This window comes from Lissotriton helveticus, chromosome 5_1, assembly GCF_964261635.1.
Source record: "Lissotriton helveticus chromosome 5_1, aLisHel1.1, whole genome shotgun sequence".
Lineage (NCBI taxonomy): Eukaryota > Metazoa > Chordata > Amphibia > Caudata > Salamandridae > Lissotriton > Lissotriton helveticus.
The window spans coordinates 103,726,753-103,754,168 of NC_136065.1; the positions used below are offsets into that span (position 1 = coordinate 103,726,753).

The 27,416-nt window shown below is 42.9% G+C and overlaps 1 protein-coding gene across 3 annotated transcripts in view; it reads right to left on the reverse strand.

Annotated features, from left to right (window-relative positions):
- LOC144754229 (butyrophilin subfamily 3 member A3-like) overlaps positions 1–14,790 on the reverse strand; it is a 168,605-nt gene extending 153,815 nt beyond the window's left edge. For 2 of the 3 annotated variants that reach the window (XM_078641818.1, XM_078641817.1), the window contains exon 1: positions 14,652–14,789. The gene's annotated coding sequence lies outside the window, so the exon portion shown is untranslated. Of the gene's footprint in view, positions 1–14,651 lie in introns of all 3 variants that reach the window. The other variant, XM_078641819.1, reaches the window with a different exon arrangement.
- Positions 14,791–27,416: the final 12,626 nt, after the last annotated feature.

A 27,416-nucleotide genomic window follows, 5' to 3' on the forward strand; every position in this document is an offset into this window, starting at 1 on the left:
TCAAAAAAGCCAAAAGTATCAGGGACTATGTAGTCCGATCCTTACTGGACACGCCACAGGCACCGACCATCCAAGGACTTTGGAACCTACCAGAGATAGTAGGTCACTTTCGTTGCACCACGTGCAAAGCTTGCCCAACCTGCTGGGAAACCAAAGAAATCACACAGAACAATCTGACCGTCAACCTGAAGTCGTTCACGAATTGCAATACCAGTGGAGTAATATATGCCATTTTGTGCCCGTGTGAACTCATGTACATTGGTCAAACCAAACAAAAAGTAAAAAACCGTATTTTTCAACACTGCAGCAGAGTCCGCTGCCAAACAGCAGGATCCCCACTGGTGGAACACTTTATGAACAAAAACCACACTCCTGAATCTATCAGATGGGTCATCTTAGAAAATATCACCCTGGGGTCACGGGGTGGAAATCTGAACTCGATTCTCAACATCAGGGAATGTAAATGGATGCACAAATTCAAGACCATCTCGAGGGGCCTGAATGAATTAGACGCCAATTTTGCCCAGATGGCAAGTTTGGAACCCGAATGATCTTCCCACACACAGACATAGGGACTACAAACCATGATATGACCAACTAGGGGGTGGCAGTACACTGTCCATACAGACAGAACACTTACTGTGTAATAAATAGGGTTCACCCATAAACCTATTGGGCTATTTACATCACCAGCCCGTGCATCTGATGCCAGTCCAAGTCATGTGTTAAATACCAATTCAGTATGTCTGTACCTATATCATTCGTCTATTGATTATAATGTACCACCAGATCGTGAATACCACCCTATGAGGGACGTCAGTATGCATATGGTTGGAAACACCGAGTTTCGGGCCAATTTAGGATCTGAGAGGGTTCAATGATTGGCGTTTGTAATAAAACATTGATAGTGCAGACACCTCTGTGACACTGATGTATAACAGATATGAATTGTTCCAATATTAGATCAGGTTCGCGTCATAATGGTTAATCAGATCGAGAATACCATAATGTGGGGATCGTCTGTATGCAATAGGCTTCTTCACAACTGTACCTATATCATTCGTCTAATGAATAAAATGTACCACCAGATCATGAATACCACCCTATGAGGGACGTCAGTATGTATATGGTTGGAAACACCGAGTGTCGGGCTAATTTAAAATCTAAGCGGGTTTAATGATTTTCGTTTGTAATAAAACATTGATAGTGCAGACACCTCTGTGACACTAATGTATAACAGATATGAATTGTTCCAATACTAGATCAGGTTGGTGACACAATGTTTAATCAGATCAAGAGTACCATAATGTGAGGACCGTCTCTATGCAATAGGCTTCTTCACAACTGATATCAAATCATTTGTAAATTTATGTTTGGCCAATACAAGAACCAGATACTGCACTAATACTGATGCACAACGTACATTCACCATGTTGGGTTTATTTTTCAGAATGCCCTCTACCAGACCATCTTTAGGAATCATGTTAACATCGATATCCCCTACACAAATACAGATCTCTGAGGAAATACGGCACGTTTACAGACACTCCCTTGACGACTCGGTCATGACGACGGGCTGGTCGTGCCCGCCAGCCTGTGATTGGCTAACGTGTGCCGAGCCCCTAGTCACCTAGCACTGAGCTGCAGCACCGCGAGGAGCCTCAGATTGAACGAGGACTCGTGCTGCGCGGACGGACTGAAGCCAGACAGGTACCTTAATCACAGCCCGCCTGACACAAGCCACGGGCTATAAGGTTTAACATTTAATTGAGAGCACATCCTTGATTACATGCGAGGACTAGCCTTGTGTGTCTACCCATTTCAGATGACACTGTGAGGCACGTAATTACCAATCAGATGGTTGTCTCACTGGAGCCCCAGCGCTTTTTAATGATTTTCGCATTCTGAACCTATGATGACTAGTGAGCCCCAGCGCTTTTAAATGTTTGATACTCTTTGAACTTTATATGATTACGGTCCATTCGACCTACCCTTTTCAAACCACTCTAGAATATGTTACCGCATGTGCATGTTTGGCTACCAATCATTTAATGTATGAGTTGGAACTTGTATGAACCACACAAGGCTATAATTATTCTGCCCTTAAAGCGTTTCCCAGTACCTCATAAAGGCTTTTCTCTTCAGAACGATGCCAGACTAATCCGGCGTTCACCACCAAGTAATGAATGCACGACTCAACGTCCTACGCTGCCGCATGAGGACGCACTCCCCAGTAAGTGTCTCTCCCATAAATAGGTTTTCTTGACCGCCCAGTCAGGACTTCCCGTTGAGGAATATTCCTATTCTTTGTATATTTCAGAATTCCAGGAGCGTCACAGCCCCTTACCAGGACGGCAACACCGATTGACCGTCACCCCCATGTAGGTAAAGCCTACATCTTTTACATAAATGATTAACCAATTCACCACGCAGGCAATTGATTATACTTTCCGCCTTACTTCACAGGCTCTCTACTATGTCCTGATGAAGACCCCATCATGAGGCCATACTAACCCTTCTATACACCAGGGGTCGAAACGTAGACTGCGCCAAACTGACACACCATAGGATCTGAAGCAATGAATATATTTTTTCCTATGTGTGATGTATCGGGGAACATTAATACTACCTTGATTGTAAAGGCGTATTTGATTTTACTGTGATGCTTCAATGTCACACTACCTTTACCCAGTCCCTCACATACCTCTTCACTTCCTTTCCCAACTTCACTGAGAGCACGATTTGAATGTAATGAATATACAATTACATTGAATGATTTACTATTAATTATACTGTGATGAATTCCTTAAGACTCCAATGAATATCTCTTTGTGGATAATAAATGCAATTTGAATAAGAATATTGCATCAGTCAGATTCTATTGTATTGAATTGTATGTGGTGTTTATTTTGGTATGAAGTGAATATTTGTGAATGCATAATATTGTCAACTCGGACCGCTTTTTCTTTGTACTTATCTAAGACCCCAGGTCCTTGAGTTTACAGGGTAACCCCTTTATAACTCACACGTTGGACCTTGCCAGGTCATGACTCTAAGAGTTGGTGCAGTTAAGTTGGTTTTAGACATGGTTTAAAGAAAGGATCCTTATTCCTAATTTGTGTGTGTAACTAGAGGCCGTGCTCTCCATTCCACCTCCCATGAAGTCACTGATATCGAAAAGGGGTAATAATGAATCAGTGAGTGTATGCCCAGAACGAGTGGAGAAGGAACCATTTCATGGTTGTGTCGTGGTATGTGACTCTTTTTCTCAGAGTGGTGAGTCAAACAGGCAGCAGTACCTGGTTGTGCCTGCCAGCCAATGGCTTCTTTTTAGTGGCAGTTTCTATTAATCGTGTTTATTTTAGCCTATATAGTTAACTGCTCACTCCTGTGTGAACAAAAATCTGTGGCCATGTCCCTGCTTCTTTACTTGAATACTGCTTTTGGTCTTAAAGTGTCAATATGGCCTGCCATCTGATTACAATGCTGAGTATATAATGCAAGTTCCTCAAAACGTAGAAAATTAAGACCTGTTAAGAGTGCACCACAGACAGATAGAGGGGAGCAAGTACAGCGCTGTTACTTGGTGCTAGGCTCATGTATGGTCTGTAGTCTAGAATTAGGTGTTAGTCCTACTTCTTGTAGCATAGTTTCACTCATTTAGTGCGAGAAATGCAGTTTGCGACACAGTCTCTTGTGTTGGGGGCACAGCTCACATTTCGACACACAGTCTCCCTCACAGAGTGTACATGTAACTTTTTAAACCACAGTCTCACTCATTGCTTGAAAATGGACCTTCTATGAGCACAACCTCGTTGATGGTCTCACTTCTGGTGCATATCCTCACTCATATAATGGGAGTCACACCGTTAGGTGCAGTCACATTCTTTTTTTGTGTCTCACTACTTTGGATGGCACCCTCCCTAATCACTGTGAGTCTTACTCATTGTGCTGTATCTCCCACTGGGTGCAAGTGTCCTCCACGGTGCACAGATTCTTCATGGGATGGGTGCCACACTCCTAAAAAAAGGCAGGTATAGCAGATGACTAGGGGCTTGGTAGGAGAGGAATGTGGTTTCTATGTACTGTTATCAACAGGGCTCCATAACATATTCTATTTACAGCACATCTTGTTTGAGATCTCCCTACTACAAAAATGTTCTGTATAAAGCACTCCTCTGCCCATTGAAGCTATTTCCGAGCTACATCAATATTTAAACAAAATTTACAAATGCAATAAGTTTCACCATGTCCAACTCTCCCGACAAAACCTGGCCAATGGCAAAGACGGTTGTCTAGTGTGTTGGGGAGGTTAGCCCAGCATGTACACTAACATTGCTGCACAGAATGTTCACTTGCATTGGTCCTTCTCTTCTGGCCTGCCTGAACTTTATTGTATTAGAAATTAATTTCTTCTGATAGGGGCTTATTCCAGCCTCCACGTGAGTCCCCGGCAGCCACGCCTGAAAAAACAATGGTGCTGAAGGACTGACCTCTCAGGGAAGACAAATTCACTCTATCCTAGCCTGCAATTGAGCATAGCTCTTGGTAGTGCTAGTCTTGAAATCTGTTGAAGGAGTTGCATTTCATAAGGAGAGAATTGTCTCAGACACCTCCCTTCTGGGAAGGGGACCTCACATGTGGCATCTTCAAGCTCAGGAAACATGGTCAGTAGAGGAGAAATCTTACCACATTAACTTACCTGGAATTAAGAGCAGTCCATGTAGTTCTGAGGTGTCCTTAGAGATGAAATCCGTACTTGTGTAGACATACAGTTATACAACCATGTACTAAGTGAACAAATCAGAAGGGACACATTTTAAACCTCTCTCCCTGGAAGCACAAATGATCTGGAAATGGCTCTTTGCGAGAGACTTGCAGAACACAGCTTTTCATGTTCCAGGTGTTCAAAATGCAGAGGCAGACTTGCTCAGCAGGAAAATCTCAAATGGGTTCTCTACTACAAAGTACTCAAAGAGTCTTTCGAGTTCAATACTTTCCACTCTTAGAAATTTTCATAGATGCAGGAAGCAAGAAATGCTCAGACTTCACCTCTAGGTGCTATCAACAAGGGTCGAAAGGGAACACCCTTTTTATAGACTGGTCAATGATGTTTCTTTATGCATTTTCAGCCAATCCCGTTGATTGTAAAAGTGCTAATCAAGCTGTCCCACTTCAAAGTTGGAATGATTCTCATACCTCCGGAGTGGCCTCACCAAGAGTGGGTTATAGACCTACCACACTTTACAGTGCGACCACACAGGGGGCTGCCGTGCAGACCAGATCACCTTCACAAGTTCAGAGGCTAGATCCTACATCCCAACCTTCTCGTTGAAATTAACAACCAGATGCTGAACTCCTACAGTACGGACCTTTGAATTTGCCACAAGACTATAAAGACATTCTGAAGGAGGCAAATCATCCTTTCACCAGAACATTGTTTGCTTTCAAGTGAAAGAGGTTCTGTTTCTGTATAAATAACTATAACCCTTCCAGATGTCAGGAAGCGGGGGTACGCCCATATCTAGTGAGAACTAAACTCATGGCTTCAACTTTGAGCCTATTCATAAGGTATCTTTACAACAACATGGGTTCAACTTTTGAGTCTATAGATGAGGTATCTTTACAATATCTGACTTGGAAGGCTGTTTTTCTGTTAGCAATAACTTCAGCTTGTAGGCTCAGCGAGATTTAGGCCTTGTGCAGTCATGAACTGTATTCTAGAAGAAGCGTGTGGTAATGAGCACTAATCTGAGTTTCCTCCCTAATGAGGGGTTAGCCTTTTACATCAATCAGACCATCTGTTTGTCATCTTTCTTTCTAAAACCACCATCACCAGAGAAAGCAGCCCTTCACACCTTAGATGTCTGAATATGAATTTTTAGGTCTCGCACCTGGCGACGCAGCGCGAAGCGCTGTCGCCGACGAGAGTTATTGTCAGCGACTTGGCTCTCAAGTGGCGCACTTACAGGCACGCGCACATCTCCCAGGCAAACAAGCATGCAGTTTCACTTTCGCCCCATGCTTTTAGTGCACATGTAAACAACACAGCATTCAACATGTAAGTCTTGTAACCTGTGCAAAACAGCCCCCGTCACTTATCTCTCGGGCTGGCTCTGTTAGGTGCGTGTGCGCGTGCGTGCGTGTTGTCAGATGCCCGCGCCCCGTTGTTTATCCTCAGCCTCAACAGAGCAGTGCTTCCGAGGCTGCTTCCTGCCTGCCTCGAGTTCAGCCGCTGTTAAGCACCCGGCCTCCGTCCGACCCCTCTTTGTTCCCGCCCGACCACTCTGCTGCAGCTCTGCGGTCGGCCCTCGCTCCCACACAGCTCACGAGCGGGGTGCATGGAGGACCCAGGAGTTTAGTGGTCCCTTCTGTCGTGTGTGTTGTCAGATGCCCGCGCCCCATTGTTTATCCTCCGCCTCAACAGAGCATTGCTTCCGAGGTCTGCCACCGGAGGCGGAGCCCGGGGCTGCTTCCTGCCTGCACCCGGCCCCCGGCCGACCCCTCTTCGTTCCCGCCCTACCCCTCTGCTGCAGCTCCGCGGTCATCCTAGTCATCTTGGCTCTAGTCATCTCCAGGGTTGACTTTGCAAACATCTTATATGTGGGGATTCCTGCCTACCAGCTCCAGAGACTCCAACTGATCCAGAATCAGGCCGCCCGCTTGGTGTTCCACCAGCCCAAACACCAGAATGTCTCCCCTCTGCTGAGGAGCCTCCACTGGCTTCCAGTGGCCAAACGGTGCACCTTTAAACTCGGATGCACTATCTTCAAAGCTCTTTACAATCTGGCGCCCGCTTTTATTTCCTCCAAGTTAAGGCGGTATTTACCAACTCGTAACTTACGCTCCTCCGCCGACAATCTCCTGTGCATTCCCCACAACCACCGCAAGAAACATGGTGGTATGCGCTTTTCCTTTTTAGGCCCTTCCTTTTGGAATTCTCTCCCTTCCTCCTTTCGTCACTGTCTCTCTTATGAGCTCTTCCGCAAGACATTAAAAACGTTTCTTTTTAAGGCTGCCTTTGAGTAATCATCTACCCTTGCCCGCTGTGTTTGTTATGAGCGCCAAGAAACCGTTTCGGTGTATGTGCGCGGTATAAGATTTTTTTAACATAACTTAACATAACATAACATCGGTCCTCGCTCCCACACAGCTCACGAGCGGGGTGCATTGTAAATACTTGTTTAAACCTATTGCGGTGGGTATGCGACTGAGGTGTAAATTGTGTGTTACAGGTCTCAGCTTCTGCCACATAATATAGGTGTTTTTTCTTTGTAGGATTTTTGTATGCTCTTTGTCCACAATCTGTCCGCCTTTGTGCCTCGTGGTGGATTACTAAAAGTCGTAGAGTTTACAGGGTGTCCTGGTGGGTCCACACAATACATTCCAACTCCTCGGGGTATGCACGGATTGATCAGCTGTGACGTCATTGACTCTGCTTTGTTTTAATTACTGTAAATGTCTGTGCTAAGTTGTTATGATTTTAAATAACTAGAAACATCAAAAGTTACTTATTTCAGGGTCTGCTGCCCGTAGCTTTCACGGCTTGGGAGGCAGGTGTGTGTGTTGTGTGCATGTATTGTGTTTTGTATGTGTGTGTGTGTGGTGTGTGTGTTGTGTATGTGTGTGCCTGCATGTGTGGTGTGTGTGTTTGCGTGCATGTGTGTGTTGTGTGTGTGTGAGTGTGTGTGGTTAGTTGTCTACAGTTATCCCTGGGGTCAAACATCGGTCCTCCCAATCCTCAGAAGTCCCATAGAAGCATCACACATTTTCTAAAGTGTACTTACACAATTCTTGCACACACCTATCACAAGTTTGCCTGCAAAACCCCATGTGAAAGCCAAGGATTTTTAACAATGGCATTTAAAACAAGCATTTGCAAATCTAATCTGCCTTGCCTTTGGGAACTATTGGCTTTGACATTTGTTTTTAGTGATGCTGTGCTGTGTGACCAAAGAGAAAACAAAAATAACGTGGTTGTATTGCAGCTGCAGTGGGTGTGTTATTTTGAAGGCATGTGTATCAGACATACATTCGTCTAAAAATATGAGCATGGTTTTTTCCATTTGTTTACTGATTCAAGCTGGGTTGGTAAATAAAAAGAGGTAGCGCCAAAGCATTATTAAACCAGCATTTGCAATGCAATAGGTCTCGCATTTGCTAGAGTTTGAGCTGTTGGCATTGTAAACGACAATGCCTTTTATTTACGTGTTGGTTTTTTAAACATAAATAAAAGGCATTGCCATTTACAATGGTAATTGCTTAAACTCTCGCAAATGCGAGACCTATTGCATTGCAAATGCTTGTTTTTTTGAAGGATTTCGATCGGCAGATACTTTTTCCCTTTTGCAGGCCGTTTTTTTTACTAAAAAGGGTTTGCAGGTTTCCGTCGGCAGTGACCTCAGCAGGTAGGATTTCATTGAGGTACTTGTCCCTGTATTTTGTTTTGTCCAGTTGTTCGAGTTTTTTGTTTGTGAAAGGTCCCTTCCTGACCCTTGAGATATGCCGGGTTCTTCCAACGTGTTTATTTCTTTGTTGGTTCGCTTGGCATTGTTGGGTAAGCCGGGCTTGCGATTGCCGTCCAGTGTTGATCCAAATATCGAATATACTTTTGATGTCCGTAGTTTTGATTGTCATGTGATTTTGTTTCCTGCTTTTCCTTTCCTCTTTTCTTGTCTTCTCGAGTGCGTACGAGCTATAGACTATTCTGATGTGGATTTTTCTACTAGTGGTTGCTCTCTAACCCTTTTTTTAACCTGCTTGTTTTTTTGTTTTTTTAATGTTCCTTATGTTGTCTAGAGATTGTGGGGTGTCCTTGTTGCTTTGTGCAGGTATTTAACAAGTTGTCTGGCTTAGTGACGAACTGCTTGCCTGTGTTTGAAATGTAACATTTGTTTTAATATTGCTGGGAGGAAGCTTAGTTTAGTGATGATAGGACCACATGGGCACGTTTCTTGTGTTGGCAAGTGAATTACTTGACCTCTTGTTATTAAACTAGTTAATTATTCTAGCTTGGTGTTGATTCCCACAACCTAGGAAGCTGTGATGTTCATTAGTTCAATCTGAATGTCTAGTTAGCAGGATTGCATTGTGAGTGCCTCCGTTGAGGATTGTAGCGTGTGGAGCAATGTGTTAAAAATGTCAGTCTGATGCTACCACCCTCTGGGCTGCCCCTGGTGTGTGAATTTTGATCCAATGGAAGGAGCTTCTTCTTAGTTCAGGTCTGGTGGGTTTGTCTTGTTGATGGAGGAGAGTGCTGCTGGAAGTGTCAAGAGAGGGGCAGGCTGACTTGCTGTGTTTTTTTAATTAAAGAATTATCGGAGATTCCCGCCACGTTTTCAGACGGTGTGTTGGGGTCTTCTTTTCTGCTGTGTTCTTTGTCGATGACCAGCTGATGCATCGTTTTGGATCTTATAGCTTGTGAGTGGTCCTCGTTTGCTGAGTGAGACAGGGATCTCAGCCATGCACTTTCAAGGTTGTCCTGCTGGGTCTGTATAGATCCTTAGGTCCCCCAAGATGCTTCTAGTTTTGAATGGCTCTCGGGATCGAGTGGGGTGGATTTAGCGCCTCTGTGTTTGAGATCGTTTCTGAAGAATGTATCCTTTTGTTAATGTCTTCTTTATCCTCATAAAGCTTGTGATCCTCCGAGAAGGCGCTCTTGATTGTTTCTGTTGAAGTCTGGCTTGAACTGAAGCTCGAACGAAAGCTAGAGGCTGTGGCCAGTCTATTTGGGTTTTCGGTATGAATCTGAGCTGATATGGTTTTAGTTTTTTGGGTTGGTTTGATGGTGCTTGTAAGTGCAGCCCCTTTCTTTAAAGTGTTGTGTGATTACTCAGCGCCTTGATTGCTGTAACACGCTTGATCGCGTTGGTTTTTTAATTGCAGCTCTTGTTGGGATTGGGAATGTGATATTCTCTTCAGGACTAATGGGGTTAGAACGCCAATTAAATCTTCTGGCATTAAATAAATTGCAGATCCAGGGTCTTTAAGAAAATGGAATCTGGTGCACATGCTTTATTTGCCTACTGCTTTGTCAAATATGGAGAAAAAAATTAGGGGGTTCCCTGTGTGTGTCAGGCTTCCGCAGGTTTGTTGGCTTTATTGGTTTTTTTATGGGTGTTTTTTTTTATCGCAAAAACGCAGAATAGCTGTGGGTCACAACAAATGGGAAATGAAGGCTAACTCAGTACCCGAGCAACAACCCGAGTGAAAAAGTCAGACACATATATATAGAAAGTATATGTGGAATACTGTGTCACTACTATATGGGGAGGTATCTTCTGATAGTGGAAAAATACCCATCAGTTGTCGACCGGAACCGCCCTTGTCATCATTTGGGATCCTTCACACCGGAAAGAAGAAATGTTACAACCATGCCCGAAGTGATTTTATTACAGGTTGTACAATAATGTATTCCGGTGTATCCTAGAAGGATATGGACGTGTGGTGACAACTGTAAAGCAGTGCGTGAAAATAATGAAGTGAAAAAGTGATGAGATATAAGATAAAATTAGAGAGCAAAGAGGAAAAATAGTTTTAATCGTTACCTCTCTACTTCCAAATCAATAAAAAAACAGTGCGAACCAACCAACCAAATAGCTACTAAAAGTGTTAATAGTAGCTATTTGGTTGAACTACTATTCACACTGTTTTTTTATTGATTTGGAAGTAGAGAGGTAACGATTAAAACAATTTTTCCTCTTTGCTCTCTAATTTTATCTTATGTCTCATCACTTTTTCACTTCACTATTTTCACGCACTGCTTTACAGTTGTCACCACACGACCATATCCTTCTAGGATACACCGGAATACATTCTTGTACAACCTATAGTAAAATCACTTCGGGCATGGTTGTAACATTTCTTCTTTCCGGTGTGAAGGATCCCAAATGATGACAAGGGCGGTTCCGGTCGACAACTCATGGGTATTTTTCCACTATCAGAAGATAACTCCCCACATAGTAGTCACACTGTATTCCACATATACTTTCTATATATATGTGTCTGACTTTTTCACTCGGGTTGTTGGTCAGGTACTGAGTTAGCCTTCATTTCCCATTTGTTGCGACCCACAGCTATTCTGGGTTTTTGCATACTGTCTTGTTTTTGAGGGTTGTCGCTGTGTATGGTCGGTAAACATCCCCTTGGACCCTCCCATCACCGTTTTGTTTATGTTTTTTTTATCCCCACTTTTGACTGCAGCCCTTCTGCCACAAGGTCGGCCTTATTTTCCCTGATCTCATTTTTTTTGTCTTTTTGACCGACCTTAATTAATGATGGTGTTGGTATTGACTCAAGTCCTGATCTAGTGGTTCTGAGATGTTTTTGGTGCTCTGCACCTCACTTTAGGCTGCACCTTTCACCATTCTCTAACACCTCCAACACTGCTGCCAATGGCAGCTCCTCTGCGAAGGTGGAGGAGCGTCGCCCCATTGCTTTTGAGTAGTGTAAATAAAGGAAACATAAAATGATAATAGCAAAGTTATTATCATGTTATGTTTCCATGTTGCATTGTGTGCAGGCAGGGCTGCTCTGCTCTCAGGGCAGGGGAGGAGTGATTTGCCCACTCCAAGTGCACAATGACTGTTTGGCCAGCCCCAGTCGTATGCACTTCGCTTGTTCTCTATACAGCCTGCATGGAGAACAGGCTCCGGCCCCTATTCCCTGGCTCAGTGCCAATCCACGGCATAAGACCAATCGCAGTGATGCATTAGCAGCCGCGACCCGTGGAGGGAGTTGCGGTGGGGCGAAAGGCGGGGCGGGAGAGGGGCAGGGGGGGGGATGCTAAAAACCGGAGTATGGATAATTGGAGGTAAGTAAACAATTTAATTAATAAAACGAATTTCGGAGCGTGCCCTGCATCGCATTTTGCTCCACTGCCTTTCTGACAGGTTCACACAAACACCACACCCTTGCATAAACAGCTACCTCCCATCCCAGAAGCACCTCCCTGCCTTCCATCATGTTCAGTGCTCCACTGCCTTTTGGCTAGAGTCACACGAATGCCACTCACTTACAAACACAGTCACCTCATCCCAGAGTCACTTCTCTGCCTTCAATCATGTACAGTGCTTCACTGCCTTGCTGCTTGAGTTACACAACCACCACACACTCACTTACACAGCCACCTCCCATAAGCCACCTCCCTGCCTCCCATCATGTACAGTACTCCACTGCCTTTCGGACAGGTTCACATAAACACCACACACTCACATACACAGCCACCTTCCATCTCAGAAGCCACCTCCCTGCGTTGGATCATGTACAGTGCTCCAATGACTTTTGACTAGGTTCACCCAAATACCACACACTCACATACACATCCACCTCCCATCTCAGACGCCACCCCATGCCTTCCATCACGTACAGTGATCCACTGCATTTCAGCAAGAGTCACACAAACACCATACACTAACATACACATCCACCTACCATCTAAGATCCACCTCCCTGCCTTCCATCATATAGGGCGTTCTACTGCCTTTCTGATATGTTCACACAAACACCACACACTTACATACACAGCCAACTCTCATCTCAGCATCCACCTACCTGCCTCTGGCATGTTCAGTGCTCCACTGCCTTTTGGCTAGGTTCACACAAATAACATACAGTCACATACACATACACCTCCCATCTCAGAAGCCACCCCGCCTTCCTTCATGTACAGTGCTCCACTGCCTTTCAGCAAGAGTCACACAAATACCACACACTCACATACACAGCCACCTCCCATCCCAGAAGCACCTCCCCACCTTTCATCATGGACGGTGCTCGATTGCCTTTCGGAAAGGTTCAAACAAACACCACACACTCACCTACACCGCAACCTCCCATCTCAGGACTACCTCCCTGCATTGGACCACGTACAGTGCTCCATGGTCTTTTGGCTAGGTTCACACAAACACCACGCACTCACATACACATCCACCTTCCATCTCAGAAGCTACCCCCCGCTTTCCATCATGTACAGTGCTCCACTGACTTTTGGCTAGAGTCACACAAACACCACACTCACATACACAGCCACCTCCTATCCCAGAACAATCTCCCTGCCTTCCATCATGTACAGTGCTCCAGTGCCTTTTGGATAGGTTCACACAAACACCACACACTTGCATACACAGCCACCTCCCATATCAGAACCACCTCCCGCCTTCAATCATGAATGGTGCTCCACTGCCTTTTAATCATAGGCAATGCCCCACTGCCTGACAGATATGTTCACACAAACACAACACAACACAATTACATACACATCCACCTCCCATCTCAGAACCACCTCCCTGCCTTCCCTCATGTATGGTGCTCTTCTGCCTTACATGCAACAATACTCATCCACAAAGGAGATGCCATGGACATTTTATGTTTATGTACGGAAGAGTTAAACATTGCATGGTGTTGAAGTCAGAAGCCGTCTGTTTGTCCATACCTCTTTTCGTCAGTCACCTTAGCTAGCTATGTGAGCCTGCATCTGTGAATTGTGATAGAATACCTTTGTTGTGGATCTGTGTTTGTCTGATAGTGTTCTCCCTCTGAGCCTCACAGTGTTTGTGTGCGTTTGTGACTGCATGTGTGGTGCTGGTGTTCCATTTCTCATGATATTTGTAGCTCATTTGTGCACTGATACATGTATGCCTGGACTGTGTGTGTTTCTGTCTGCGTGTTGCACCATGTGTGTATTTATACATGTAGGTGTTTTGCTATATGTGTGCTATATATCCATATTGACATATATGGATGTCGCTATCTCCCTATGGGTGTACATGTATGTGATCTATGTCAATATGTGCATGTACAGGACAAAAGTCGGGCCAGTTGGCTTTGTTGATTCTTGTTGGAAGAGACACCTTAAGTCTAATGGCTGCAAGGTCCAAGTCTCCTTTCTGCCTGTATCCTTCCAGATTGTAACTCCCAGTTGGCTGGGGGATCATCAAACATCCTAATCTGCCGAGGGGGGGAAGTTTTAAACTTTGTTCGACAACCTTATACGAAAAGTGGATACTATATAAGCGAATAAGGTTACAAAAGAGATGGAAGTCTGCACTAAAATTGTAAACATTTAAAAATGAATTAATTATTCCGAAAAACTGTTTTAATTTCTGCATATGACATATTTTATAAATTTTTAGTAGTGTGCTGCTAGACGGGGGGAATATTAAACGACCTGATTTTGCCATGGGGTGAAGTTCTAAGCCTAGCCTAGATAGATGACCTTTTACGAAAAGTGGACACTACAAAATGCGAACGAGTTTATAAATGCGATAGAAATTTGCACTAACATTGTAAAAATTTAAAAGAGAACGAAATTTTCTGAAATACTGTTTTAACTTTTGCAATTGAATATTTTATACATTTTTAGTAGTGTGCTTTATGGTTGTGAAAGACCAAATAAAGAACTTTTGGTTTGGTAACTACCAGAGATTTTAAACTATTGTTACAGTGCCTAAGGTGAAGTGCTTTGCAGGCACAGAGTGTAATGGGCTTCTCATGGTGCAGTTGGCTCTGTGCCATGCTTTACAAAAAATATCAGAATGGCCTGGGAGGGACAAAAGTGATTTATGCCATTTTCACAACAGATATGTATATGCGTGTTGAAATGCTTGAAAATATGGAGGACATGAAATGGATGTTGATAAATGGTTACTCACCTGCTTGCAAGACAAGCACCTCTCTGGGCTCTCAGATAACCGGGTGCAGCAAATACATGCCTCCTAAGAGTGGCCAGGTTGTAGCTTTGAAATAAGAAGCAGTGACAAGGGACCAAAGTCTGAATTCAGGCTAGTGATTTCCACATGTAGCAAGGTAAACAGTGCTGTTCAGAGAAAACAGAGTTAAATCCACAGCTGGGCTGTGGCCAGGCGCCCTGATAGGACACGCTGGCTTCATTACAGATTTTGTATCCTCACAATGAGGGATGGCTGTGCCCTTGATGTTCTGTTGTGTCTCCGTTGTGTCATGTGTGTTGTGACATCACCCTGGTCACGTGCTAGTCATGTGCTCATGGGTCTATCACATGGTTAGGATGCTGTCATAACAGGTACGGATTCCATGGTCCCGTGTCTATGGCTTTGCCACATGTAAATTTGCAACACTCTCGTGGGTGCACAGTATATGAGTCTCTAACAAAGCATGCCGGGGCATGTTCGGCCTGCCGCAGTCGTACCCCAAGCCCCCCTGTCTCTCTAGGCATATGTCTTATCTGGGTCGGCTCATATTTGACTTAAAAGGTCTTTTGTTAGAAAGGTGTAGACAAAGTCATAATTAAGTCAAGACTGTCATGAAATGGAACCCAAACGCAGATGGATGTTGCACCTCAGCAAAGTGCTCTCACCCTGTAATTAGCAAGCTCTACTAAGTTGAAAATGTCATTCCAAAGGGGACACACACACACACACATACAAATACACTCAGAAGCAGACATCTGCTATGAAATGGAACATAGTGACCCCACCCTGTGATTAGCAAGCTCTACTAAGTTTAAAATGTCATCCCAAAGGACACACACACACACACACACAAATACACTCAGAAGCAGACATCTGCTATGAAATGGAACAGAGTGCCCCCACCCTGTGATTAGCAAGCTCTACTAAGTTTAAAATGTCATCCCTAAGGACACACACACACAAACACACACAAATACACTCAGAAGCAGACATCTGCTATGAAATGGAACAAAGTGCCCCCACCCTGTGATTAGCAAGCTCTACTAGGTTTAAAATGTCATACCAAAGGACACACACACACACACACACACACAAATACACTCAGAAGCAGACATCTGCTATGAAATGGAACAAAGTGCCCCCACCCTGTGATTAGCAAGCTCTACTAGGTTTAAAATGTCATACCAAAGGACACACACACACACACACACAGTAACAGTAAAGTTTTATTTTTGTTACGGTACTCTTACGAGGACCACAAATAAAATATACATTTATACATTCCGTATTAATACATTTTCAATGAGATTTTCAAAAACTTAAAAATTCTGTAACAAACGAATTCATTAGGGGGGCTTTTACATAGTGATAAAAAGTCTTGTGAGCTAGTGATCCTGCAGGACCAGTAGATGGGCATAAGACATGTTGACCTTGCATTTACAATTTCTGCATTAGGGCATATAAAAAATAAGTGTTCCAAATTTTGGTTGCCTCCTTGACAAAGGGTACAAAGGGCAGAGCTGTCAGGCCTCCAAGAGGAAGTGAAGGTTTGTACAGGAAGTGTTCCAAGGCGCAACATCATGATTGCACGCCTTGCGCCATGTTGAAGAGTATACTCTAGGTAAGGCTGACGTTGTTTGTATTCCTGCGAGGCTACATAAAATTTATATGACGATAGACTATTACAATGAAAGTGATCAATCTCGTAGCTCAATTTGGGAGTGAAGTTTTTTAGAAAAAGTTTGAGTTGAGCTGGTGACCACGTAGACAAAATTTCCACATTGACTTTTGCAAGCTGTAGAGCCTCTCGCATATTTTTAATAAAGGTAGTATGAGTAGAGTTACTCTCGAATGTTTCTACTTTTAGCAATCTTCTTAAAGTACCTTCTTTTGAAAGAAGAAGATTATGGGCCCACCTTATGATGCTCGCTATAGCTGTAGCATATGCGCTCGTGATGGTGCATTCCAGTCTCAATGCCTGTACTGGGGTAGATGTTGAAATCTTCAGTAGTTTTTTCAATATTCTTCCTTCTGTTAAATCCATATATGACCATTGATTTAGAGGAATATATTCCGATGCATAGGACAGGACCGGTGTGATTTTAGCTCGATAGACTTGAATCAGTGCAGAGAAATGTCTATGTCCAGTGGCCGAATATAAGCGTGACAAGGCCCCAGCATGCAGATCACTTTTTCTTTTCAGGTGGTTGATTTGATTGATGTTACTCATGTTTTGTGAGAAAATTCTACCCAGATATGTATACTCCTTTACTTGTTCTAGTTTCTCACCTCCCAGCTTCCATTCGTACCGTACCCTTTTCTTCTGCTTTGAAAAGGCAACCACTTTTGTTTTGTTCGTATTTGGAATTAGGTAATTTTTCCTTGAGTACTTATATAAAATATCTAAAAGATTTTGTAATCCGAAAGGTGTTAGGTCAAACATGACTATGTCGTCTGCATACAGCAGGGAATGGATATATTCAGTGGCTATCTTAGGAGGAGTACATATCCCTTGCTGCAGTTGGGAAGGTAGGTCACTTAAATACAGTGAGAATAAAATTGGAGCCAAGAGGCACCCTTGTTTCAGGCCATTTGATGTTCGTATTACCTTCGATAGGCCCTTGTCACTTCCCATTTGGACGCGGCACCAGGTGTCACTGTGTAGATTCACTATCAGGTGTAATAGCTGCTCCGGGATCCCCATTATTCTCAATTTTAACCACAGGGTCGGTCTATCCACTCGATCGAAGGCTGTCGAGTAATCAATGAACGCTGCGTAAATAGTTTGTTTTTTCCCTGTTGCGTACTTATCTAAAATAGTTTGGAAGATTGCTACATTGTCAGTAACAGAATGGTGTGGGCGAAATCCGGACTGAAATTTAGGAATTAGACCTAATGAGAAAGCCCAATTTTTCAGCCTATCCAGGATTTCTGCTGCAAAAATCTTCCCAGCAGCGTCCATGAGGGCAATTTGCCTATAATTTCCCGGTGTGTTTCTTTTTCCTTTTTTGAAGATCGGGATTATGATACTTCCTTTCCAGGAATTTGGCATTTGACCACTGTCAAATACATAGTTAAATAGCGGCGAGAGCACCGTTCCCCACTCTTTATGGTCAATTTGGTAGACCTTGACAGGTATCTGATCGGGGCCAGATGCACCTGTGCTCCTTGCCTTCCTAATATTCATAGAGACTGACACTGCCGACGTTTTATTGATCTTAATATCTTTAGTTTCCACGTTTTCTCCTCCCACTTCTTCATTTTTAATATATTGATTCTGTTTGTATAGCTCGTGTAGGTATATGTCCCAGTTTTCTTCTGATACAGGTGTAGCCTCCAGCTTTTTTTGGGATCCTGTCATTGTTGCGATCAGTGACCAATATTTACGCTGGTTATTATGTTTAACTGCTAGCTGAATTTCAGTCCAATTAAAATCCTGCTTCAGTTTTTTTCCTTTAGTTTTTTCTCGTCGTATTTGATTCTTTAATCTATTGATTTCCTTTTTGTTTACTGACGAGAATTCCAGATACTGGGCACGTATCAGTCTATTGATTTGTTTTACGACTGGTTGATTCCAGTTTTTATTCTTGTTTTTCCATTTTCTTTTTGCTGGTCTGTGGTATTCTAGCTTACTTTGCAGAGCTTGTTTGAGATTATTCGTTAGATGTTCAAAGTTCTTTACAGGGTCATCTGAATATATGTTGGTCAATATATTGGTTTCAGTAATTAGTTGGCGCAGATATTCCAGATTTTCTGTCCCCCAGTAAATGCGACGCCTAGTTGTGTTTACTTCCGTTTTTTCTGTAAGAAATAATGGCAGGTTATAAAAAGAGGACGGTGCAATCCAGTGGGTTGAAAGGTTTAAAAAAGCATGATCACTTTCTGCAGTGAATATTATCGAAAGTTGACTCATTTGTTCTTTTCCTTCTGTTCCGCATATAAAGTAATCAATAGTTGAAGGAGATCCATTTCCTTGCCGTGTGTATGTTGCTGGTATATCACCATTGATGTTACCATTTAATATAATCCCATTAATGCCAGAGAGAAAAGCTAGTAGTGCGCGTCCCCTCTTATCCGATTTAGTTCCTTTTGGGAATTCAGGGAGTGATGGTTCCAGAGATTCCTCTTTGAGGAGACGAGCCCATTTCTTTATCTCGCAGTTAGAAATTTTAGCATTCAAGTCCCCCATTATGAGGTATGGCAAGTGAGATTGATCATCAATTATATGGGTGATAATTTCCATTAGGCGGTCAAACAGCAAATCATTATTATTACTGCTGGGAGGTGCGTAAATATTGAAGAGTAATATTTTTTCTAGTTTGGCTGAAGCATGGGTTCTAAGGGATACTTTTAAACATTGTAGATTGTCTGTGTTTGTGTTAATTATTTCCTGTGACCAAGAGTGATCTTCTTTTAATAATATTGCCAGACCACCCTTGGCGTGTCCCCTTCTTGATCTTTTTGCCAATGTTTCGTATACATAGTATCCTCTTTGAGTAAAGGTATTGATTAACCATGTTTCCTGGAGGGCGATGATATCAGGGGAATTTTTTATTGCATGTTTCATTTTTATATCAGTTTTCCCTGCCAGGTTCCAGGACAATAGCGTCAGACCTTTGCTAAACTTCGCGTTGTTGTGAATTTACCATTTTTTTGCTGTTTAAGGTTTCTGATAACCATGCCCATGATTTTATTAAGTTCTCATTGTTACTAAAGGTGGAATTCCGAGACCAGACTGACCTCTCTCCTTGAATTACTTGTATTTTAAGTAGATCTTTCCTCATAGTACTTGATGCTAGGTCTCCCCGATTAGAACTGTTGTTTTCTTTTCTTCTGTGGGTTTGTCCTAATATACCATTATTTGAGTTGTTGGTTTTAAAATCTTCCACCGAGATTACATCATAGCCATTTTTGTGAAGAATTTCCTTCTCTCTGATTATTATTCCAGGCAAAACCGGTGAATAAAAGGATACCTGTACTAGTTTGTTATTTTCTTTTATTGGAAACAGAACTAAGTCAATTTCATTGCTGGTCAGAGATTTCAAGGATGGAATTTCATGTAATAGATTAATGATTTTACCGCGATTAAACGGCTCCTTATCTGAAGGAAATAGCTCTTCAATAGTTATGTGTTTGGATGGATTTATTTCCCATGATTGGAAATTATTGTCATATGATTCTTTTATGACCATGTTATTTTGCGATGTAGGTCTATTTTCTATCGGAGGACAAAATTCATCTGCTTCAGGATTTAAGGGTTTTTCTACTGATGTTTTTTGAATTACTGGAGTGTTCACCAGATTTACAGGATTAAATTTTTGGAATTTGAGCCTATTCCCTTTTTTCCTCTGTATTCTCCTCATAGGTTGTCTCTTCTTCTTCCCCCTTACTTTTTCCCTAGTATTACTTTTTTCAGACTGTTCTCTTTGGTTGAAATCCTGTTCAGCAGTAACTCCTGTTAGCTCAGTTTTATTTTTTCCGATAATCTGATCGCGATTGTTATCGGATACTTTATTCGAAAAAATCGGATAGTGTTTGATATTGTTCTCAGCTTTGATTTCCAGTTCTTCTTTGAACAGTTTTTTAAGTGAATATGTGATAGGTGATTTTTCTTTGTTTTTTGATCCGTTAGTTTTATTGTTGATTATTAGTACGTCGTTCGTTTGTGTGCTTGCTTCCTGTTGTTTTGGGGCGGCACTTCCATTTTTATGAAATTCATCTGTTTGTTGTGATTCGACTTCTCCAGTTTGTTTTGATGAGACTTTAGTTAGATCTTTTTTCTTTTTTTCTTCAACCAGGAATTTAAGTATTCCTATTTGTACGTCTAAAGTATCATCTGAGTTAGCTAAAATGTGTCCAAGATGTGTTAGTACTGAATCCAGAATTTCTTGCAGTGAGAAGAGTGCTTTTGATATGGGAGAGACAGTATTTCCAGAGTTTAGGTTTATAAAATTTGGGTTTATAAAATTTGGGTCTGATAGATTGGTCAGATTAGAAAAAAGGTTAGGTGATTTTTCTGGCGAACTGGTTTGGGGATGTCTTTGACTTAGCAATATTTCTTTATTTTCTTCTTCAGTCTTTGAGTTATGATTTGCGGATACGTCGAAAAATAAGTCATTGTCCTGATTTTTTATAGGTGTTATAGTTGTTATTTGAGACACAACCAGACGAGATTTTTGACATTCTTCCGAAGGAGAGTAATTTGCCAAATTACTCTCTATTGTTATTTGACCTTGTTTGTTGGATTTCTGGTCAGAAAAATGTAACGGATCAGGTTCAACCAACTTATTTTGATCATCATTAGAATTTGGGGAAAAAAACTTTTTCTTGGAGAGGGTAGAGAAGTATTCACTTATAGCAGGAGTGCTTGATATTTGTCCTGGTTTTAGTGACTTGTCTACAGAATTTCTTACAGCTGCGTCCGTCCCCATTCGCCTCATGTAAATTGTCCGTGAGCGTAGTTTTTTTAGCGCCCTCATACTTGGGGACAGAAATCTATTTTATAGATGTAATGTATAGTATTAATTGTATGCTGTGGCTTGTCTTAATCACACTATCTCAGTTGATCAGTTAAGGAATGAGGGTTTTTTACACGTATGAATCAAAAGTTTAGTTGAAGAGTTTCCTCTTATAGTGAGCGTTAGTGGGGTGGCCCGTCCCGTCCTCGGTCGTCCCCGGACGGCCACAGACGGCCCGCCCTTTTGCCCGGGCTTATCCCCGCGCTTAGTCCCGCGCGCGTCCCGCGTCGCGGGATGCGAGATGTTATCTATATACGTTTCGTTGGGGGCGTGTCCGTGGGCGGTTCGCCTGGGGGAAGAGGAACCAGGTGGTCTCCGCTAAGGATTCTGGTCCTCGCAGTCCCCCAGGCTAGGTGCTCTCGCTGTTTGCACCCTGGCCTCAACCCCTCTGACTCCAGCTGGGAGCGACAGGCAGAGCGTGCCGAGTGCAGCTCACGCTCACACCAGCGAGTCAGGGGGAGGCAGCGCCACGACACAGTGAGGAATCAGCGTCAGCTTCAGACAGCCAGCACAGGCTGCAGACGGTAGAACGAGTTCTCTTGCTCAGCTGAAGTAGAAACAGTAGATCAGCAACAGTGGTTAGCTCCTGTGAGTGGCACACACACACAAATACACTCAGAAGCAGACATCTGCTATGAAATGGAACAAAGTGCCCCCACCCTGTGATTAGCAAGCTCTACTAAGTTTAAAATGTCATCCCAAAGGACACACACATACAAATACACTCAGAAGCAGACATCTGCTATGAAATGGAACCCAAACGCAGATGGATTCTGCATCTCTACAAAGTGCTCCCATGGTGTAAGTACCAAGCTCTACTAAGTATAAAATGCTGTCCCAGAGGGGGCCACACATACACACACAATCAGCAGCAGCAGTGAAAGACCTCATTTAAGTCTGTGGCCTGAGGGAAGCAAGAACCATGGAGCAAAGCTTTGAGATGCAGTGGGGGGAGCAGCACGAACAAGGACAACTTCTTTTGCAGGTTCAAAACAATGTTAACTTACAGTATTGACATGTTTATTTACAATTAAAATGCATTCCATTTCACTGTTTAAGCCTTTGGTGGGAAAAACAACATGTGTTGCTGAACCACTGTTTCACTCTGCTGCAATAGTTACGTGAAAATCTGTATTTTTAGAAACATTTACAAATTATCCTACCTTCTAAAACCAAAGGTTTTGCAAGTGGTTAGCTGACTCCTCTCAGGTATTTCAGTGTGCTGTGTTTGTTACTTCAAAATCTGGGTTTTTAGAAACATGTACAAATTATCATAATGTTTAAAACCAAAGGTTTTGCAAGGGGTTAAAGGACAGAAGCATGCTTTGATTGTGTTTTCAAAAGTCCCGAGCAATAGACCAGGGGCAAGTGTAGATAAAGGAAACTGTATTTCTTTTGGTCTAAATCTGGATTAAAGGTTTATGTAAAAGCATACATTTTGAAAAAGCAGCCCTGGGGGGCTCAGCGCTCTCTGTCAGGGTTGAGTGAAGTGTTAGCTAAGTCCTCTAAGAGTGTTTTACTGTGCTGCGTTGGTTATGTGAAAATCTATGTTTTTAGAAAAATTTACAAATTATCCTACCATTTAAACCAAAGGTTTTGCAAGGGGTTAAAGGACGGCAGCATGCTTTGATTGTATTTTCAATCAAAAGCCCTGAGCAATAGGCCGAGGGCAGATTTAGTTTAAACATGGATTAAAGGTTTTTGTAAAAGTGTACATTTGGACAAGGCAGCCCTGGAGGATTTAATGGCAGCCATTTCAGAAATCACCCTAAAAGGTAATGTCCCTATATCAGAGTGCCACTGTTTTGAAGAAGAAGCACCACCTTACCAAAAAGCTCAGTAATAAAAGGGCTTTTCTAATTTCTAAGAAGAAACTGGTGAAGTAGTCAGGATGTTCTATAGGTTCTTGGTGGGAATCGCTATACAGCTCATTACTAGCCTCCAAACCGGGAACTGGTACCACGACAGCAGTTGGAACAGTTGGAGACGTCTAAGGGTGACGCCTGGGATGACGCCTGGGATATCCTGAAAAATATGACGCACTGCCTGGATGCTGAGATTGAAGACATTTTGAACCATTCTGATTTAAAACCTTACGACAAAACAGGTCTTTAGTCCAGCGCTCTTCAAAACATTTTAAAATATAACAGGCTGTTGAATGTTGAAAAACACAGGCTGACTCTATATACCCCTGATTCTGAACGGCATCCACAACCCCCTTCAATGCCTCAAGAACCACCACCAGCCTCAGACAACCATGTTGAAGACCTTTTAACAAATATAAGTCAAAGGTACAGGGGGACTGCACAAATGTTGTTAAGAAAATGTCAGCTTCTAAGACCTGTCCTCGTGGTATGAGAGAGGCAAATTCCTCCACAAAGCTCAAGCAGTTGCTGGATCCCACATGTTCGATCTAGTCAAAGGTCTTGCACACCCCAAAACACTATCACTCCAGAAAGCACCTAGAAGTTGGGAACTATTTCTGTGAGCCTCTGTAGAACTCAACATTCCTTCGATAATCGTCAGTAATGCTGAACATAGACGGTTGCTTGAAAGTTTGAATGATCTGACTTACAGCCCCCCAAGTACTCTAACACCTATTGTTTTTAAACCCCTACCTAAGATGCCCGGATCCGGTTTCTTTCCCCATCCATCCCTCTCTTGGAACATGTTAGGCTCTGCCTCTGGAAGTTAAAAAAAAGACAATGTCCAAAATGAACATGTGGTTAAACGTCTGATGTTTCCTCTGACTTTAGAACCTATGTATATGTGTTTGTGTAAATAGTTATGCCATAGTTAACATTTTGATGTTTTTCTTCTTTTGTTTCTGTAGTAAGTTTGTAAGTGTGATGCCTGTACTACGAAAAGAGACTGTTTTGGAAATAAACCTTTTAACTTTTCAAAGTATTTCTTTCATCTTTTAAAAACATTTTAAATGTGTATCCTGACATCAGGCTAAATATATAGGATAGGATAGGCTATGTGCTTGTAAAGCGCTCAATTGCCGTGGCGTCTTGGCGCTAGTGTATATGAAAGGGAGTACAGCCTACACTACCAGGAGAACTAGGTGGAGATAAACATCCATGTTTTCAGAGCCTTCCTAAAAAGTTGCCGATTGGATTGAAATCTCATTGGCATTGGCATTTTCTTCCACAACTTTACTGCGCAGTTCGATAAAGTCCTACCACCCCATCTTGACCGCCTAAATGTAGGAGTCTGGATAAGGACCAGATTTGAGGACCTAAGAGCCCGAGAAGGGGTGTAAGGTAAGATTTTTTTAGGATGTCCTCGGAGCCACCACCGTAAAGTGCCTTATGCACCGGGCATAGAGCCTTAAATTCCACGCGTTGCTGAATGGGAAGCCAGTGCAGTGACTTGATGCCTGCTGAAGTAGAATGTCCTTTGGGTATGTTTAGAAGTAGTCGTGCAGCAGCGTTCTGTAGAGACTGCAGTTTCCTCATCTGCATCTTGTCTATGCCCAGGAAGAGGGCATTGCAATAATCCAGTTTGGACAAGAAGAGAGCCACCAGCACCGTCTTTTGCAGTTCTTGTGATATAAAAGGAAAACATTTTCGCAGGGTTTTTAATAAAAAGAAGCAGGAGGAAGTGAGACTGTTGACCTGGGCAGAAAAATTCAGCTGGTCATCGAAAATTACTCCGGGGTTCCTGACCTTAGAGACAGGGCAGGGGCACTCCCCAGCCTCAACCAGCCACCAGGAGTCGTTCCACAGTGATCTGCCCTTGCCAAACTCTACCACCTCTGTTTTATCAGTGTTAATTTCCCGGAAACTATGGTTCATTCAGGTAATGATCTCAGTGAGACAAGCATGAAAACTGATGGCTGTGGTCTCAGGCTGGTTGGATACAGAGATCACAAGCTGAGAGTCATCAGCGTAGGAGACCAGGGCAAAACCATGCCTCTTGATGAGTCTGGCCAACGGAGTGACATAGATTTTGAACATCGTCGGGGACAGGGCCGATCCCTGTGGGACCCCGCTTTGAAGATGGAAACTATCAGATTGCAGACCATCCCAGTTCAGACTCTGCGGAGGAGAGGAGAGGAGGGCCAGAACTGTGTCCTCTATTCCCACGTCCTTCAGCCACTGCACTAACACCGTGTGATTCACGGTGTCAAATGCTGCTGATAGGTCTAGGAGGATGAGGACCGCTCTGCCCCCTCCATCCACTATTCTCCGGATCTCTTCAGTTGCAGTAATCAGGGCTGACTCAGTGGAGTGACAGGCCCTAAAACCATGCTGTGTAGTATCAAGCAGGTTGTTAGCATTTAGATAGCCAACACCTTATTGATTGACTTCTCCTGAATTTTGTTTACTATCGGCAAGCCAGCAATTGGGCGGTAGTTCTTAGGTTAAGTAGGGTCCAGAGTCATGTTTTTGAGAATTGGCCTGATACATACTCTTTTCCAGGGCACCGGATAATTACCTGATTCCAAAACTAGATCACAGAACTTCTTGGAGGCTAGGTGCATAGTGGCTGAGGGGCAGGGGTCTTTAGGTGAACCAGATTTTATAGAGAGGAGGAGTCTGCATTTAGGTTTTTATTCTTTTATTGTAGACAGTCGCCATTATGCATAAGAGGTGTTACACAACCTTACACTTTTGACAAACTGTGTATTCTGCACACCGCTAAGGAATTATAGGTCATTACCTTGATGGGAGACGTTTTGATCGCTCAGTGATAACTTGCATTATAAGCATCTGTTAACGCCTGTAGAACATCCACATATCGGTAGGTGTTGTAGGCCGTAAAATATCACCACATCTTAGATTTTAAAGTTCTGTTACAACGCACTGTAACAGCAGCTTTTACCTCCATGTGTGTTACAAAATTAAGAGCAGGTGACTGTTTTAATTTCTGCAGCGAATAAAAAAAAAAAATCCAACATCTGTTTGCAGTTTTTGTGGGGTTTGCCCTTTCCTGAAGATGGCTTTAAAGACCTTGGTGACGGTAACACCACTTTAACTGCTTAGCGATTCTGCAAAAGGCGTACTTGGGCAATGCATCTATTACTGTTGATATAGCCTTAGAGCTCGACCTAGCTGGCTCTACCAGCTATTAAAGGCCAGCTCCAGCATTAAAGCCCCGCGCTCCGTTATTATACTTGGCTAGATCTTGAAGACTGATTATGTCCTCCTGCCATTGATAATCTAGCTGCACATTAACAATGCTCAGTCCCCTCCTAAAATTCCTCCTAGCTGTTTTGTGGGGTGAATACGCCTCTTCCCCATATAACCAGGTCCTGACCTGCACTCTGTTTAGAGGCTCATTTTCAACTCGAGCCCTTCTAAACAGAGTTTCGGCGCTTCCAAAGCTTCTGACCCCACTTGCATCATAATAAAGCTTCCTTAACCTTTCCCAAGACATGTAATCAGCAATGCTAAATTTGTAAAAAAAAAAAAATATGTGCCAGGGCCCTTGTCCGGTGGCAGTTGTACCTTGCACCACTAATGCATTTATTTCCCTATTTATAGAAAGCACTGGGTTAAAATGTGATCACCGTTTAGTTGGAACATGAGATGATTTACATAATGTAGCCAGAGAACCTGCATTACAAGAAAGGGCTTCAAATAAGTCGGATTGAGGAGAATAACACTCAGCCATTACTAAATGCTGCTGATTTCTTATCAAAACTGTTAAATTATCTTTCAATCTAGCAGTCGCTAGAGTATTCCAATGGATTATACCATTTGTTGCATTAAACCCCACTGTGCTATCTGTAAAATTCCAGGAGCCTACATTAGCACAAGTAGATTCAAATTTAGAGCAGATCAGCATATGCTCGCTAAAATCATTCTCCAAAACCTCCATACTTACGAGTTTGTAGAAGAAATCTGCAGAAACAATTAGATAATCTATAATAGATCTCCCAGTAGGTGCCTTATGGGTATAGTTTGCTGGTATTTAATTTTCTAACCTCCCATTGACAACTTTGAGGTCCAAGCTTCTCAGACCTTCAAGTAATGTGGCTCCTTTTTTACTTAGTGAAGTTTTTTTCCTCGCTCGCGTTCGGCAATGTCAAGTTGGCGACCGTGAGCCAGGAAAATCAACCTCACGGCGAGATTTTTCCTTGTTCGCGATCGTCAACATCAAGTTGGCAAGTGTGAGAGTGGAAAATCAACATCCGGCGAGATTTCTCAACGCAGGGGGGGGTCAGGTTTCTTATTGCGAGTGGTCGTGTATGCTTGCGACAGCTCGCGTTGAGAAACTG